The 18,069-nt window shown below is 40.0% G+C and overlaps 1 long non-coding RNA gene across 1 annotated transcript in view; it reads right to left on the reverse strand.

Moving 5' to 3' along the window:
- The window catches only part of LOC136858290 (uncharacterized), a 40,734-nt gene extending 23,870 nt beyond the window's left edge, over positions 1–16,864 (reverse strand). The window contains exon 1 of the long non-coding RNA XR_010858625.2: positions 16,823–16,864. This is a non-coding gene — a long non-coding RNA (uncharacterized lncRNA). The remainder of the gene's footprint in view (positions 1–16,822) is intronic.
- Between the last annotated feature and the right edge of the window lie 1,205 nt (positions 16,865–18,069).

Consider the following 18,069-nt stretch of genomic DNA (forward strand, 5'->3'; position numbering starts at 1 on the left):
CCGTGGTTTCCCATTTTCACACCAGGCAAATGGTCCCAGGCTGTACCTTAATTAAGGCCACGGCCGCTTCATTCCCACTCCTAGCCCTTCCTTGTCCAATCGTCGCCATAAGACCTATCTGTGTCGGTGCGACGTAAAGCAACTAACAAAAAAAAAAGTTCCTGGGTTCATTCTCTAGATATGTCCGAAGATTATGGCTCTCCTCTTCCGGATGGCATCCGAGATCTTTTCCATCTTGAGATATAATTCTTGGTTTCCTTTCTTTCTGTATGATCCATCTTCTGTTCTTTGGGGTCCCAGTATCTTCCTCAGAATCTTTCTCTCCACTAGTTCCAACTTCTTGACAAATCCTGTTTTTATCAGGTTCAAGCTTTCAGCTGCATATAAAGCCTCCGGACAGATCACTGTCTGGTAGTGTCTTGAGTTTTGTATTGATCGAAATATTCTTCTTGTTGTAAGTGTTAATAGTTAGTTTATATGCCAAGTTCATCTTATTGATTCTCGATAACAGTGCCTCTCTTTCTGACAGGTTATGGTCTATCCACTCCCACAGATATCTGAATTTCTCCACTTTCTGAATCCTTTCGCCCACAACAGTCAGCCATCTGGGTGCCGTTTTGATGTTGGCTATGTATTGTGTCTTCTCGAAGGCGATCCGCATCAATTATTTCATCACGAACGTTTCGCAACATCCAATTACAAAAACGTACCCGCTTATCATGATCACGTGGAAGCATTTCGTGTACTACAGTTACCTTTTATGGTTTAAATTTTAATATTTTCGTAGCCCTCTATGCTGAGCTCTTCGAAATCCGGCTTCTTGCCCAAGTCATCTTAGGGATTTTGCTGGCGTATGTTCCAATCTTTCTGCGATTTCATTTACTTTTCCTCGTTAAGTACACGGTCCTTTAACACTTCGCTTCTTATTGAGTAAAGAACCCGTTCCTCTCAATTTGTTTATACACTTAAGAAAATGGAAATTGCAACACCATGAAGGCATTAGTAGTTTGTGTTGATTTTCAAAATATGGAACGATGTCATGTAGGTATGTAAACGATTAAAGTTTCAGACCCATTGGATTGTTGCTACATGTCTCCCCACGTGATTGGTCGCGGAGGAATCAACTCCAGTATACGGACTCAGGTATAGCGTAGTTGACTTGCAGTCTGTGCAGTGAAGTGTTCCCCCTCAAACATACCTCGACGACAGAGAAGAGCACGCTATCAACAACTGTCGCCGTTTGAGAGGGCTCGGATAATTGGGCTGTGTGAGGCTGGATTATCGCTAAGGACTGTCGCTGCACGTGTTGGCCGACAGGAATCTACGGTACAACGTGTATGGCAGCAGTGGTCAAATGAAGGTACCCACACTCGTAGACCTGGCACAGGCCCAGCGCGACAGACAACTGTGAGAGAGGATCGCCGCATCATTCCGATGGCCCGGATGGAACCCCATGCAACAGCAGCGCAAATTCGAGCAGCTGTGGCACCCCACGTTATACAACAAACAGTTGGTAATCGCCTGCGTGCAGCTGGCTTACGAGCCCGTGTCCCTGCAGAAGATGTTCCATTAACCCCACAACAGCGACGTGTAAGGCCGGCCTGGTGTCGAGAAAGATCGACGTGGGTCGACGAATGGCATAGGGTCGTCTTTAGTGATGAATCGCGCTTCTGTCTTGCCCGCAGTGATCGTCGGAATCGTGTGCGCCGACGTACCGGGGAGAGGGGCCACCCAGATCTATTGTCGAGAGGCACACAGGGCCAACACCAAGCATTATGGTCTGGGGAGCTATTGGCTTTAATGTGAAATCACAATTAGTGCTTGTTGAGGGCACTATGACTGCTCGACAGTACGTTGATAGGGTACTCAATCCAGTGGTTGTTCCTATGGTGGCGAACACTGCTAATGGGATGTTTCAGCAGGACAATGCCCGGGTTCACACTGCACACATCTCCAGAGAATTTCTCCACGACATCACAACCTTAGAATGGCCCGCCAAATCCCCGGACCTCAGTCCTATTGAGCATGTGTGGGACATGATGGGTCGACAAGTGGCCAACCGTCCTCAGCCACCCACAACTCTGGTTGTTTTCCAAACTTGCGGTCAGAGGGACCTGAAAGTGTAATCATCGAATCACAACCGAACACTCGTCCTGCATGTTCAATTGCAGCAATATAGCACCACTCCTTCTGGGTGTTGCAATTTCCATTTTCTTCAGTGTAATTTCCGCACGGTCTCCCTGTGTGGAGGGCGTACACCTGGACATTGTGTTACAAATCACCTAATGACTTCCCTGCAAGACTCTGTCTTCACATTATCGTACATAAATACCCTTTTCTCTACCGTGTACACATGTGCAGGCATTATGAGTATTATACCCCGAAGTAACACTTCAAAACTCGAAAACAGTTGGAGCAACAGATCAACGCTTAATACATGTTCTAAGCATGGACCTGAACTACGAAGTGAGGGCATTCCCGTGCGTTCGCTGCTCTGTGTAACGGGAAGTGATGAATCAACGGGAGGCAGATAAGTTGGGCGCGCCTGCCGGCCAACGGATGAGAGAAACTCACTGTAGAATAGCATGCAGCATCTCGACGCATTCGAATACTGAACATGATCAGTCTCACATGAGTACGGATATCTCATGTAATTCAGTGTTTCCAAACTGCTAAAACAATGGAGTTGCATACACACGTTAAAATGCTTCAGTAGTTCGCGACTGCTATAATTTTCCAGTGCTTTGACTCTACCGTCTTACTAGAAGACACAGTTTAGTTTTAGATAAGAATATACCAGGAAGAGGGCATGGAGGGCTTTAAAACTCTCAGATAATCGGGGCAACTAGAGGGCAAGACAGCTCTTTTGGAAGCCAGAAATGACAATCCTTTCCTATTAATAAAGTAAAGTAATAAAATGAAGAACGATTCCCCTCTGTGCGAGTTTTGTTCATGTTAGATCTCCCGTTTCTTGTTTCTTTAAGACATTTTACTATGATGTTATGAGAGTCTCTTATTTATTACAATTCATCTATATTATTCTTTTATTTTGGATTGTGAATAATGTTGTTTATGTACATGTCTTTTAAATGTAAGCATTGTCTCTGTCTTTTACTTTTATACGTCATTTTTCCCATTTAATTTCTCCCCAATTTCTCGCATTTATATTAAGAACAAGCATGGTATGTTATTTCAGAAAAAGAGTATGTCTTTAAATGAAACATGAATCGCCTTACTAAGTTCTTAGTGAAGGTTACGTTCCTTCATCTTAATTTTTGCGTACAGATTTGATATCCTTGCACATTTTAGTGCAAAATATATAAATTCTTCTTTTGACAGTGCTTACAAAGTTATTAATGTAGAGTAATTTAATAGGGCCTATATTGAGGAAAATAAGGTTCATTCTTTCTTACAATGGTCGGGCAGGATGCCATTTGACAATAAGGTCATGGTCTAATATTTCAGTCAGTGTTCGCACAAAAGAATTACAAAGAAATAGGAGAATTTTACTCCCAATGAATTGACATACGAGTTCGTGTGGTTCCTTCATTCTCCTGTCTGCTTCATATTCCAGGTCGAGCCAGGGGGCGTGTGGGCAGGCGGGGAAGCAAGTACCTTCCCGTCTGTGCAAGTTTGGTTCATGTTAGATCTCCCGTCATTCGGTCTCTCCCCTCGCTCTTCAGGTGTCTCCATGTGTTACGCTTCAGCATGGATCTGACCGTCCGGCTCAATGGCTAAATGGTTAGCGTGCTGGCCTTTGGTCACAGGGGTCCCGGGTTCGATTCCCGGCAGGGTCGGGAATTTTAACCATCATTGGTTAATTTCGCTGGCACTGGGGCTGGGTGTATGTGTCGTCTTCATCATCACTTCATCCTCATCACGAGTCGAAGGTCGCCTACGGGCGTCAAATCAAAAGACCTGCACCTGACGAGCCGAACATGTCCTCGGACACTCCCGGCACTAAAAGCCATACGCCATTTCATTTCGGATCTGACCAATGAGAGAGAGAGAGAGAGAGAGAGAGAGAGAGAGTAAGCTGGTACCGAGCGGTTCTGAGGGCTGTACTGATTTCCTTGCTTGAAATGAATAATTTTGACCACGAGATGTTAATGAACACTAGTGTACCAATATACCGGTACATTACAGAAGGTCTCCCTGAACAACCTCCGAAAGTTTGTCGGTGGTGTTTGGCTTCACCATGTATACATGCCTTCAGATATGATAATATTGTAATAGGTCTTGAATGATCCTTTTCATGGATACGATCTATTTGTCACCATACCGTACTTATATAATAGTATCGATAATCAAGAAGGGGAGTTAACCCGAGAATGGGTCCCTTTTCAGATACATGCACACGTATATCAGTATCTTTATGCCATTATATTTTCCAATCTGTTCAAATTATTACACTATTCGATGTGTCGTAAAAGAAATAGTTTCAGTTAAATCTTAAATAGACGTCACACTCTTCATTGCTATTTCACATACCCAGTCCCAGAATCATAGGAACTAACCAATGAGGGTTAAAAATACCCGACCCAGCCGGGAATCGAACCCGGAGGCCCCTTGGGCCTAAGGCCAGCCCGCTAATCCAGTAGCCATGGAAGCGGACAGTACCCAAGTAAAATGCAGGAAGTAGGAAAATGCAGGAAGTAGGTATGTTGACTGCGAGTAGATTATAAATAAGTGGGCGTAACGTCCTTAGTTGATCAGCTGACAAGGTATAGTCGAGGGAAAACACACCGCATTCGCATGATGTACCGATTCAAACTTCGAGATAGGATTACGAGGTATGGACTGCATCGGTTGCTCAGAGCTCTCGATACGCTTCCCAGCACTTCCTCGATACAAAGACCGCTTGCTCCTGACGTCACTATACGACATCGAGATATCATTATGAGGCACGCACTGCATTGGTTGTTCACAATGCATCGAGAGCTATGCATCACATGACCCATCACTACTGTTAATGTTTTTTTTTTTTTTTTTTTTTTTTTTGCTAGTTGCTTTACGTCGCACCGACACAGATAGGTCTTATGGCGACGATGGGACAGGGAAGGGCTAGGAGTGGGAAGGAAGCGGCCGTGGCCTTAATTAAGGTACAGCCCCAGCATTTGCCTGGTGTGAAAATGGGAAACCACGGAAAACCATTTTCAGGGCTGCCGACAGTGGGGTTCGAACCTACTATCTCCCGAATACTGGATACTGGCCGCACTTAAGCGACTGCAGCTATCGAGCTCGGTACTGTTAATGTTTCTTTACAGTCCCGATATTAACGATTCTCTATGTTATTAACTCAAGTTCTCATGTCGCCAGTCGTCAAATCTACGTCAAGAACGTTTTGGACCGAAATATTTCTCTGCTGTGAATGTGTTGTAGTTTTTCTTGTTTTCCTATGCCGACCATACTTCGTGATATGCATTTGCGAAATTACAGACATGCAAGGTTAAGGAACTTTAACACAGAATCGAGCTTTATTCTGGGCATCTAAAATGATTTATATTAGAAAGTTCGGGAGATTAAGGAAGTTATTTAGAGTGGAAATGTGTTCGACGGTATTCGAGAACTTCTCAATATAAATAAATAATAATGTTATTTGCTTTATGTCCCGCTAACTACTTTTACGGTTTTCGGAGACGCCGGGGTGCCGGAATTTAGTCCCGCGGGAGTTATTTTGCGTGCCAGTAAATCTACCGATACGAGGCTGACGTATTTGAGCACCTTCAAATACCACCGGACTGAGCCAGGATCGAACCTGCTAAGTTGTGGTCAGAAGGCCAGCGCCTCACCCGTCTGAGCCACTCAGCCCGGCTCGAATTAAATGCAATGTAGTGTCCAAGAACAAACATTTCTGGCTACAAACCAATTAGGTACAAGTTATACTAGTTTTTAGAGAGTGATAATATCTCAAAATGAACTATACATTACGCATAAGTGTGGGATAATGTTTTCAACTAGTATTTAAGTGAAGAACGTCTCCCGAAAGTATGAGGGGCTAAGTCCAGAGGTGGCTGGCGACAGATGAAGCCAAATTAATGGCACGCCAAGCGGCATAATAACAGGTCTGTCTAATTTAAATATTATGTTTTCGTAGTTAGAGATGTAAATGCTTGTTTCTTTAAATAAATAAATAAATAAATAAATAAATAAATAAATAAATAAATAAATAAATAAATAAATAAATAAATCATAACATCGCGTTGTATATGTGGCGTGTAATTAAGTATGCTGCGGTGACGACGAAGTGACTTGTCGTTATTCCATTGTGGAAGCGAATTGTCTGTTATTTATGTCAGCGCGGGAGACTTAAAACTGTGTTTAAATTTCTTAAAAAAATAAAAGTGAAGTTAAATATTGCAATGAAAATCAATGACATAATGTTCGAGCCGGTAAAATATATATAATAATGATAACGATAAAATAACCATTATGAGTGTGATAAAATAAAATATCAAGGGGTCCAATAATAATAATAATAATAATAATAATAATAATAATAATAGTCAGAATAAAATTGAGATGATAATAATTATGCATTCAACAGTTAAGCAAGAGGGATTTGCAGTTTATATCGAAATCCAGTGAAGTATGATAAGGTTGGGATTTTTGGAAAAATTAAATTTTGTGACATCGTGCATATGTGATACAGAAAATCACGATATGCTATTGTGCTCCTGAGGTCCAGAACAATTTCGAGAAGTTAATTGTGAGATCATTATAAAGTTGTTTGGTCATGGGATCGCTTGTATCTAAAAAGTTTCAAGCAAGAAGAAAATGGATTGTAATGGAAATGGAATATTATGATAATAATGAGGAAGATGTTAAAAGCAGAGTGAACCTGTATTTTATGAGTGATGTAGGGTAAGCAGGACGCCGAGAACAAGAGGCCCAGTAGTTCGATGGAGAGGAAATTTTGTGACATGATGTATGTGTAATATTTCTGAGACATGTTGTATAAGAGGAACGATGTCCTGTAGCAATCCAGAATGATTGAAGAATTCAAGGGTTGTCAAATCCAAGTGAGTGGGTCGTAACGCCTATTTTAAGTACAAGTTAATGTTCTCCCATGATTACTACTTTATTTAAGACCGTAGGTAACGGCAGTTAAGTCTAGGTGACGGTAATGTTTGATACCAGCGAAATGCATTTCGTGATAGCCGACCTCACGAACAAAGTGCATTCTGACGTACGGTCAAGATAACAATTATTGTAAATTGAATTCTATTCTGTATTTTTACGAGACGTAAATATCGCTGACTGGAAACATTGCGGGTGTGAAAAAATGAGTTTTATTAGAATGAGAGTTTAGCTTGCGTAGTTTGATGAGAAATTACTTCACTGGACAGTTCACGGTTATTTATGTTTGGAGTGGTGACATGGCAGGTCAGTTGGAGCCTCACATTCGAGTTATGCCGTAAATATCGTGACGGTAGTGATTACTGTTTTCAGTGATATTACACAATATCAAACGAGAGTTGGGTTTATTTTAATTTAGCGAACTTTACCACATGTGTTCAGATTGGAATGATGAATATATTAAACTATTCGACTATGTTGTTTAATTTCGATTTCACGATTATCGCAGGAAATAGAGACAGTAATATTTCCGGGTTCGAGTTAATTTTTGTAGCGAATTTCACTTCATGTGTTAGCGTTTCAACGAGGATCAGATTTAAATATCCGGACATTGTGTTAAGGTTTCGATTTCTCCCGGCAGTATGAATGATGTGTAGATACCATAACGTTGACTCAACGATAAATTTAGGATGCCACGTCTATTATAATTATCGTAGGATGAGTAGACACTGTAACATTGACTCAACGACAGGATTAGAATGTCGTCCGTACATAGCCATTTTTGCGAATCGACTTTAACGATGTTAGTGTCTGCAGCAGTGGATACGAGTGTGGAAGGTATTAGCAAGTACTATTTAGGCCCCGTTTCGGCATAATTCTTACCAGCCGGAAGGTGCTCCCATAATAGCGTTGCATCAGCAGCGGCATGAGTGTGAGGGTTGTCCTATGTGGAAACCTGGCTAATGGAGACTGATCACTACTACTTTTCCGTGTGTGTTGAAGTTCGATGAACTTTCGTTTATATTTGTTTCTCTCTTTACTTTGATATTTACTGTTCGGGGGTCCGGTCTATTATGATAGTGCCGTGTGTTGACACTTAGTTGATTTTTGTAGGATTTACACTACGAATGCGCTTTCGATTCGTCAGCTGTTAATATATTTTATTTACATTCTCGTTATTCACATTATTTATGTGAGACGTTCATCTACTGATCACTTGTAGTTTGGTTTAATGGGACAAGTAGAGGTATACATATCTGTAATTGTAATCGACGTTATAGAGAATTGGAAAGATATCCTGTTGTTTTCTATACTGTGGACTTGTATTTTAACGAATTTAACGACGTAACTGTTTCATAACCTGAAAGTTGGTTTAGTAAGAACATTTTCAAGTGATTTGTCACTTTTCTTTAACTTCAGTGTTTGGCGTTTCTTCTAAATGCATAATGAATTAATGTTTTCCTCCATTTCGCAGTTTTGTTCCTTCAGAACGATGTAACGTAAGCTCCCCTCGGATCAAGTGTTGTTGGTTCCTTCTGAACATCTGTTTGGAGTGATGCATGTCTCAGTATCGGGATTCCTCTGTAACTTAAGGGTGTCACGAGATGACAATACATGGTGGAATTTTATTTTTGATTGTGACAGTTGTTAACTTGTAATGAACACCATGCTTTCAAGTAATATTTCGCAACCTACCCAAAGCAACTGGTAGTAGATTAAGGATCCATTCGGGAGATGTTCCAATATCCGATAGGATAGTCGACTGGTGGATAACATTAAATGTAAATCTGGAATTCTACTTGTTGAAGGTCAAATATTCAACGGATCGTGCGGATTAACTCTCAGTTATCGTTTGGATCAATGGTGCCCGATTTTCTATTCGTTTTTCTGGTTTTTGCTGTCCACAAATCTTACATTGCATTTTCATTCTTTGGAAGACAATAATAAACAATTTCAAGATAACTTTACCACTCACGTTATGCATTGTGACTGCGTTATAACATGCTGTAACAAATTAAACTAACTTTCTTGCCTATTTAATAAACAGATTATTGTGATTTACAATGAACAAATATTTTAGTAAGCACATTTTTGCTCCTCATTTGAAATATTTATGCTCTCCTCTGAACCCTATCCTTTGGTCAATAAAGTGACAGGAAAGGACTCGGAACGAACCCAAGATCCGGAATTACGACATTGCTCTACTGAAGCAGCCGAGGCAGACGATCAACCATGGAATGGTAAGTTCAAGGGTTCAGTATTTCTAATTGTGTGCCAAATATTAATAAAATGTGTTAGTTTACAGTTATGCATACGTTGGTTTATGAGAAGTTGAATTCCTGTGTCCATGTGTGACGTAAGGAGAAAATGTTCCAAATATGGGGAGCATCTGGACCGCCATCGAACCCAATAACTCCAGAATCCAGTGCAGCAATGTCTAACTGCTAAAGGAAAATGCAGCCAGACCTTAAAGTGGATCGCCAGATGCCATAATGTAGGACATCCAACACCTTAAGGAACCAAAGGGAGAACTGCCTTCTATCTACATGAAATAAGTACCTATCTGTACTAAATCCTTTCGTTTTCCGTACTTCGATTAATGATCTTCTTAAACAGTAATTGTATTTTGCAAAAACTTGTAGTAGATTTCAGACCTATTCTCTTACTTCTTTACTTGGTGAGTGGTAGCTAGCAAATATGAGTAGACCGTATAGTAGAGGAATGTTTGTGTCAATTAATCTATAATTCATTCCCAAGAGTATTCAGAAAATTAAAAATTAATAGTAATGATAATGAAAGACAAATCGACACATAACAAAAAATATTAAATGACTTTAAGTGATTGCAGAAGTTATGGCAATTTCATTATAGTGTATTAACACGGTCATCTGAGTAAAACTAACCGACAGTTTGAGAATAAAAATATGATATAAAAATAAGTAGATAGTTTATTTGATTTCCAGTACCATTATAAATTCTTTGTTAAAATAATAATAATTATGGGTATGATTTTTGTTGTCCGCCTCTGTGGTGTAGTGGTTAGCGTGATTAGCTGCCACCCCCGGAGGTCCGGGTTCGATTCCCGGCTCTGCCACGAAATTTGAAAAGTGGTACGAGGGCTGGAACGGGGTCCACTCAGCCTCGGGAGGTCAACTGAGTAGAGGTGGGTCCGATTCCCACCTCAGCCATCCTGGAAGTGGTTTTCCGTGGTTTCCCACTTCTCCTCCAGGCGAATGCCGGGATGGTACCTAACTTAAGGCCACGGCCGCTTCCTTCCCTCTTCCTTGCCTATCCCATCCGATCATCCCATCCCTCCACAAGGCCCCTGTTCAGCATAGCAGGTGAGGCCGCCTGGGCGAGGTACTGGTCATTCTCCCCAGTTGTATCCCACGACCAAGAGTCTGAAGCTCCAAGACACTGCCCTTGAGGCGGTAGAGGTGGGATCCCTCGCAGAGTCCGAGGGTAAAACCGAACCTGGAGGGTAAACAGATGATGATGATGATGATTTTTGTTGGTCATATTTATACCAGTTTGATAAAGTGTTCACATCTTCGTAGGATATGAATTGACTACGACCATTAGCGAATTTAGGGCCGATTTTGTTGTAGAAATAAATTTATGTGTGCACGTGCTAATATTGGATGCAGACGTAGTTACTGTTGTAATATTCTCCCATAGCCTACTCAACAAACTTAAACGGAAATATCTACTTCCGTGAACCATTATTAATGATGATTAGTGCAGAAATTAGGCATTTCTCTTCTATAAATCTCTGTGTCATGTAGTGATAGATAAAACTATTAGTCCTGAAAAGCGATATTCGTAATTTCAGTCAAGAAAATAATTAAGTGTAGAATTATTGAATTAGCAAATCTGTAGAATCATCTGCGAATAATTCTCACAAGGGAATGATGAAGATAATAATAATAATAATAATAATAATAATAATAATAATAATAATAATAATAATAATAATAATAATAATAATAAAATGCGCCAATTGAAACTCCTCTACAGGAGAAGATAGATAGATAGATAGATAGATAGATAGATAGATAGATAGATAGATAGATAGATAGATAGATAGATAGATAGATAGATAGATAGGTAGGTAGACATGATTTATTTTAACTGGCAAAGTTAGGGACACGTGTCCCTGTCTTACACTTAACCAGTGAAATACATAATTAACATAAAAATATATAACATACTGAATAAATGAAAAAAGAGAATGAAACAAATTACTACGGTACTATGCTATCCTGCTGTACATAAAAATAACTTTAAAAACTGAACTAACTCTACTGTTTATCAGAAGATGTTACTGTGTGTTTTTGATTTGCTTTTGTTTTTCATTGATCAAGAAGTGTGGACAGACTCTAACAGATGTCTCTACCAAGAACTATGATAACGCACTCTGGTGTAAAGGAATGAACCTTCTTGAAGAAATTTTGTTTTCATAAGTTTTGTCTTTACTAAATTTTGTTCTGTCTTTTGTAGGTTGGCAATATTAAGTTTTCTTTCCGCCTGTTTTGAATTTAACCAATCCTAAATTTCTGTAATTAATTTCCCACCAGTAAGGTGTTTCTTCATTGCCTTGTGATAAGGTTTTTGCTGTCAACCAATAAAAATTGAGTGAGTGTGTCTACTTATTCCTGAAAGGTCTCGAATTTTCCACGAGGGTATAAAAACTGCTGATTTTCTTGTCTCCGGGCCACTCTTACAACATCTTGCTCAGTGTGTGAATATGTAGCAGGGGGCGGGAAGCGCCTCTTTCTTCAGGCAGCAGCTCTTCAACAAGGTAATGGCCTTTTAACATCTTTATTTCTTGCTAGCTCAGCAGTTTAACTCTCGGGGAAGGTTCGAAACCTTTAATATGTAAACTATTAAACATGTAAACCCTTTTCCTGGCAAACTTCAGATTTCTTTAACTGTAATTCGGGGATAGAGAGTGCTTTACCCTCTCGAGCTCACATTCATTTTTGGAATTCGAGGTGACTATGTTTTCGTAACCGTTTTTCTCTTCCTTCTTAATGTGTTAAATTTATTTTGCAGACTAGTCACCTCTATAGCTTGGGATTAGCCCCCGTGTATCGGCCTAGCGCCACTGAGGTTTTAAAATGTATATTTAGGAGTGCATGTTCACGCCTCCAGTCCTTTCTGTACTTTGGGCCAGTAACTTAACCTGATGTTTGTTTTTCATGCGAAGGCCCTGTAGGTTGGGTACATGATACCCCTGTTTATTTGTAAGTGTGCCTTGAGGGCAGTCAGAAGTAAGGTTTTTTTGTGGCCTTTGATAGGCTTGTAAAAATTGAGAGCAGGTCAGCTCTTTCTGGTATTTTGGAAGGTGCCTCTAGGAGGCTTGACATTACTAAGCGGGAGCAAGAGCTCCATGTAATGAAGGGGTTTTCTGCCCTTTGGTAATTTGTGGTTGTGAGCAGAGAGCTCAGACTTCGGGGCTCGTAGCCCAGAATTTGTAAAACCGGGCGAGTTGGCCGTGCGCGTAGAGGCGCGCGGCTGTGAGCTTGCATCCGGGAGATAGTAGGTTCGAATCCCACTATCGGCAGCCCTGAAGATGGTTTTCCGTAGTTTCCCCTTTCCACACCAGGCAAATGCTGGGGCTGTACCTTAATTAAGGCCACGACCGCTTCCTTCCAACTCCTAGGCCTTTCCTCCCCCATCGTCGCCATAAGACCTATCTGTGTCTGTGCGACGTAAAAACCCTAGCAAAAAAAAAAAAAAAATTGTAAAGTTGCAGTGTACCTGATTTTCCTTGTTATTTCCCCTAGTGGAAACTGGTTAATTTTTTCTCTAATTTTGGACTTCTTGATCGTGTACCTGATTTAACTGGTGGTTATTTGTTGTACGCTCAAAATTCTATGTCACCATTGTTAAGTTTTGAAAATATAACCTCTGTTGAAATTTTAATTCATCTTTCGAAATTGTAGTTAGACCCATTCCAGCCCGCACCTTCTTTCACCTCTGACTTCCACGGATAACTCCGTAATAATAATAATAATAATAATAATAATAATAATAATAATAATAATAATAATAATAATAATAATAATAATAATAATAATAATAGTTAAAAGTCGTGAATTATGATACACGTTAATAATGCGATAATTTACGCTAATTTGTGTGTGTGTCAGTGTGTGTGTGAGAGAGAGAGAGAGAGAGAGAAAGAGAGATATTACTGAATTTATTTTATGTTGCTGTTGCATTTTACCATGTGTAAATTTCATGGGATGTTTTGGTACTTCACACGTTCTGATCGTGGTTGAAGTTTTCAAATCTTAGTGATAAGTATTTCTCAGAGAATAGAACATTTTTTAAAAATAATTTGATAGACTTAACTCGCAATTTTTTGGAAGTGAAGATCATTTAATGATTTGCGAGAATAATTGGAGTTTAGAGTGAGCCTCCGTGGCTCAGGCGGCATCGCAACAGCCTCTCACCGCTGGGTTCCGTGGTTCAAATCTCGGCCAATCCATGTGAGATTTGTGCTGGACAAAGCGGAGGCGGGACGGTTTTTCTCCGGGTGCTCCGGTTTTCCCTGTCATACTTCATTCCAGCGACACTCTTATTTCATTTCATCTATCGGTTGTTAAGCATTGCCCCGGAGGAGTGTGACAGGCTCGGCAGCCGGCACAATTCTTGTCCTCGCCGCCAGATGGGGCTTCATTCATTCCATTCCTAACCCGGTCGAATTACTGGAAACATGCTGTGGATTTTCATTTTCATTGGAGTTTAGACTAGAGAAATACAAATGAAAGATAGGTTTAATATTAATTGTACAAATATGTGTGATTTAAATTTAGCAAACGGATGTATGACTTCACTTAGTGTATAATAGGTTGAGTGAAGAAAGAAACTCATATTTTTGATGCTGTAGAGAAGAAGAAACTATACACAGTATTATAACTATCAAAATGAAATATGGGGCTGAAATAAAAAGGACAAGCCTGTATTTAAAGGTGAGAGAACATAAAGTTGAAGTATTTCCAAGATAATAAATAATAATCAGGCATATTAATTTAGTATGATTAATAATCATATTTTAGACAAATTATTGCTTCATGATTAAACAGGCCTAATTAAAGACTTAGTTAATTAAGCAATTCTAAATAAATAATTCATATTATCATAGTCCAGATAAAAGTAAATATAAAATTCAATAAAATAGGATGAGAAAAACTCAGAAATAAAAAGGAATGAGATGACCTCGAATTGATTAATTAACTCGTTCATTACTGTAATTGCAATATGGAATATGCAGGCTATAACTGAGAATTGAACGCATTAAGGGAACATAAGACTACTCAAAGATGATGGGAGAGGATAACTGTAAATAAAATCAGTTAGGAAATAATTCTGTAAAAATATAGAAGTTAGAAGATAGAATAACGAGATACTACAAGTGTAAATACTTGTAGGAATGGATATTTATTTATTAACTGACGTGAAGGCAAGCAGAAATACTGAAACCAGTGTAGAAAGATTTAAGTTGGTTATCCTGTGAATTTAGACACAATTCGGAGTACTCTAATATATGAAAAATTTATGAATGCTTTTTTCATAATTTTGTTGAGAAAGCATCTTGATTCTTACACTAATGCGTGAATAATTTGGTTTTTCAGTTACGCATAATTCAGGGTAAATTCCCAGTGGAAACTTGGTTCATTCGATCATAAAATGGGAAATTTATGTAAAATGAGATTTCTCAAGAAGAATTAGTTGCTTCATTGTAATTTTGCAATGTCATTGTTTGAAATTTTATAAAAGTGTTTCTGAAAATGAGATATCGGTTCACATGGATAGTCTCATGTCTGCTGGCTGAACCCCGGAGGTGGGGGCAATACATACATACATACATACATACATACATACATACATACATACATACATACATACATACATACATACACACATCATTATAGACTAAAGTGCACCGGGCGAGTTGGCCGTGCCGTTAGGAGCGCGCAGCTGTGAGCTTGCATCTGGGAGATAGAGGGTTCGAACCCCACTGTCGGCAGCCCTGAAGATGGTTTTCTGTGGTTTCCCATTTTCACACCAGGCAAATGCTGGGGCTGTACGTTAATTAAGGCCGCTTCCTTCCCACTCGTAGACTTCTATCCTATCGTCGCCATGAGACCTATCTGTGTCAGTGCGACGTAAAACAGATTGTAAAAAAAAAAAAAAAAATACTAAAGTGCCTTTCAGAGTTCGATCTGCAAGCCTCTGTAAATTAACTATGCGCCTTCGTAATAGATTTGCAACAAGCTCTGTGGCGTCTTATTTTAAATAACTGAAAACAGTCCAACCATTGTTACCTTGGTCACCCTCTGCTCCTCTTATCCCCACGGCCGAGTCCATTATTAGGTAAATTATCTTCCTCCATTCACCTCACATGGCCACTTCAACGAAGCCAGTTTATGCGTACAGCTTCATCCATCTATTTTTTCCCTACGTTAGTTTTTATCTCATTCCGAGTGCCCTCTTGTCATTGTTCACACCTGTTTGTACCAGCAGTCATTCTTTCTACTTTCTACCGAGCTCGATAGCTGCAGTCGCTTAAGTGCGGCTAGTATCCAGTATTCGGGAGATAGTAGGTTCGAACCCCACTGTCGGCAGCCCTGAAAATGGTTTTCCGTGGTTTCCCATTTCACACCAGGCAAATGCTGGGGCTGTACCTTAATTAAGGCCACGGCCGCTTCCTTTCCACTCCTAGCCCTTTCCTGTCCCATCGTCGCCGTAAGACCTATCTGTGTCGGTGCGACGTAAAACAACTAGAAAAATAATTCTACTTTCATGTCTGTTACCTCTAACTCCTAAATAAGGTAACCCGAGTCAGGCCAGCTTTCACTCCCATAAATCAACGTTGATCTGAAAACAGACCGATGTAAGAATAGTTTCCAGAGCTAACTTCTTTCGTACAAAATACAGCTGATCGCAACTAGGAGCACGCTGTGTTAGTTTTGCTACACCTTAACTCAATTTTACTCAGTCTACTATAACCCTGGGAGAATACACGTCCTAAATGCTTGAAATGGTCCACCGGTTTCAGATTTACATTCCCAAATTGAATTTTCCTTATTATTATTATTATTATTATTATTATTATTATTATTATTATTATTATTATTATTATTATTATTATTATTATTATCATTATCATTATTACAGTTTCCTCTGTGGACCAGTGGTGGAATGTCGGCCTCCAAATTTTAATATCGCAGGTTCAAACCCGGCGAAGGTAGTCGGATGTCTGAAGGGCGTAAAAAAGTCAATTCCACACTCCATGTCGAACGATGTCGGCATGTAAAACATCTCTAGTGTTCACCCGCCAAAATTATTTTTCTTAAGTCATTGATAGCTTAACAGAGGTGCGGCTTACTCTGCCATCTGGTCGAAATTGAAGACCACGCAGCCTAAATGACGTCAAATTAAAATGTCTGTACATGGTAGCTGAGGCTATACGATTGTTATTATTATTATTATTATTATTATTATTATTATTATTATTATTATTATTATTATTGAATTACAAAATCATGTTTCACTTATATCTGACTAATATAAGCGAATTCACCTTCCAAGAAATTTTCTTGACAGCTACAATTTTCCCCTGAGCACGGAAGAATCATCAGCTACTCTATCTGTACTATAATACTAGCTGCCTCAGGGGCGTTAATAAATTGATAAGTTGATGTAAAATACCACATGCAAGTACACTTACTCATTTTACTGATGACGTATTCTTCCGACTGGAATATTCGTTCACTTGCGTTTAATTGAACTTCGCCGCAATGAGACTCCTCTTAAATACAAGCCTAAGGAGGAAAGAATATGACTGTAATGAGTGGAAGGGATGAACGACCTTGATAACGCGACGTTATTTCCATTCCATCGGAACCCACGCGCATGCAAGACGCCTGGACACAATCGTTGAATTTATAGCGACATGAACTTTGTTGCCTTTTCCTGCAGTAGGTTCTTCCTAGAAAGTGCTTCATACAGGAAAATGTTGACTAATCTAACGTTAGAACAGCTAAGTAAGCTGTGACTGGATTAGAGAATACTCGTACCTGTATCTCTGTTTCAGAGACTAGACATGGCAGCGGTTATTTATGTTTATTATTTATTTTCTGTGTTAGCTGTTTAGTGGTGGTGGTAATTATTGTTTAAACGTAATGTTCACCTTTTTTACAATTCATGTCTTTATCGCTATAATATGTTCTCGGCCCGACTCCTCGACTGAATGGTCAGTGCACTGGCCTTGGTTCACAGTGCCCCAAGTTCGATTCCCGGCCGTGTCAGTGATTTTAACTGCGTGCGGTAAATTCCTCCAGTTCGGGGACTGGGTGCGTTTGTTTGTCTTAATACACTTCTTCCAATCACCACAGAAATACGCAATAGTGAATAAATCCCTCCACATAGGGTTGACATCAGAAAAGGCATATAACCGTAACACTAGGCTTAATTCATATTAGTGTCCACCCCAGACAATAGAGAAAAGCTGTCGAAGAAAGTACTTGCCTACGATATTTCTTCTGCCTGGCCTTGTTCCCACTTTCTTGAGGTCGGCACTGTTGGAGATTTAATAATGTTATTGGCTTTACGTCCCGCTAACTACTAATGGTTTTCGGAGACGCCGAGGTGCCGGAATTTTGTCGTGCAGAGTTCTTTAGACCCCACGGTGCAACAGCCCCTAAGGGCAATGGCCTACTAAGCGACCGCTGCTCAGCCTGAAGGCCTGCAGATTACGAGGTTTCGAGTGGTCGGACCGACGAACCCTCTCGGCCGTTATTCTTGGCTTTCTAGACCGCGAGGAGTTCTTTAGTGTATCGGTAAATGTACTAGCACAGGGCTGACATATTTGAGTACTTTCGAAAACCACCGGGCTGAGGCAGGATCAAACCCGCCAAGTTGGGCCCTTAACCATCTGATCCACTCAGCCCGGCTGCTTTGTATGTATCCCAGCTT

Source organism: Anabrus simplex, chromosome 1, assembly GCF_040414725.1.
Source record: "Anabrus simplex isolate iqAnaSimp1 chromosome 1, ASM4041472v1, whole genome shotgun sequence".
NCBI classification, from domain to species: Eukaryota; Metazoa; Arthropoda; class Insecta; order Orthoptera; family Tettigoniidae; genus Anabrus; species Anabrus simplex.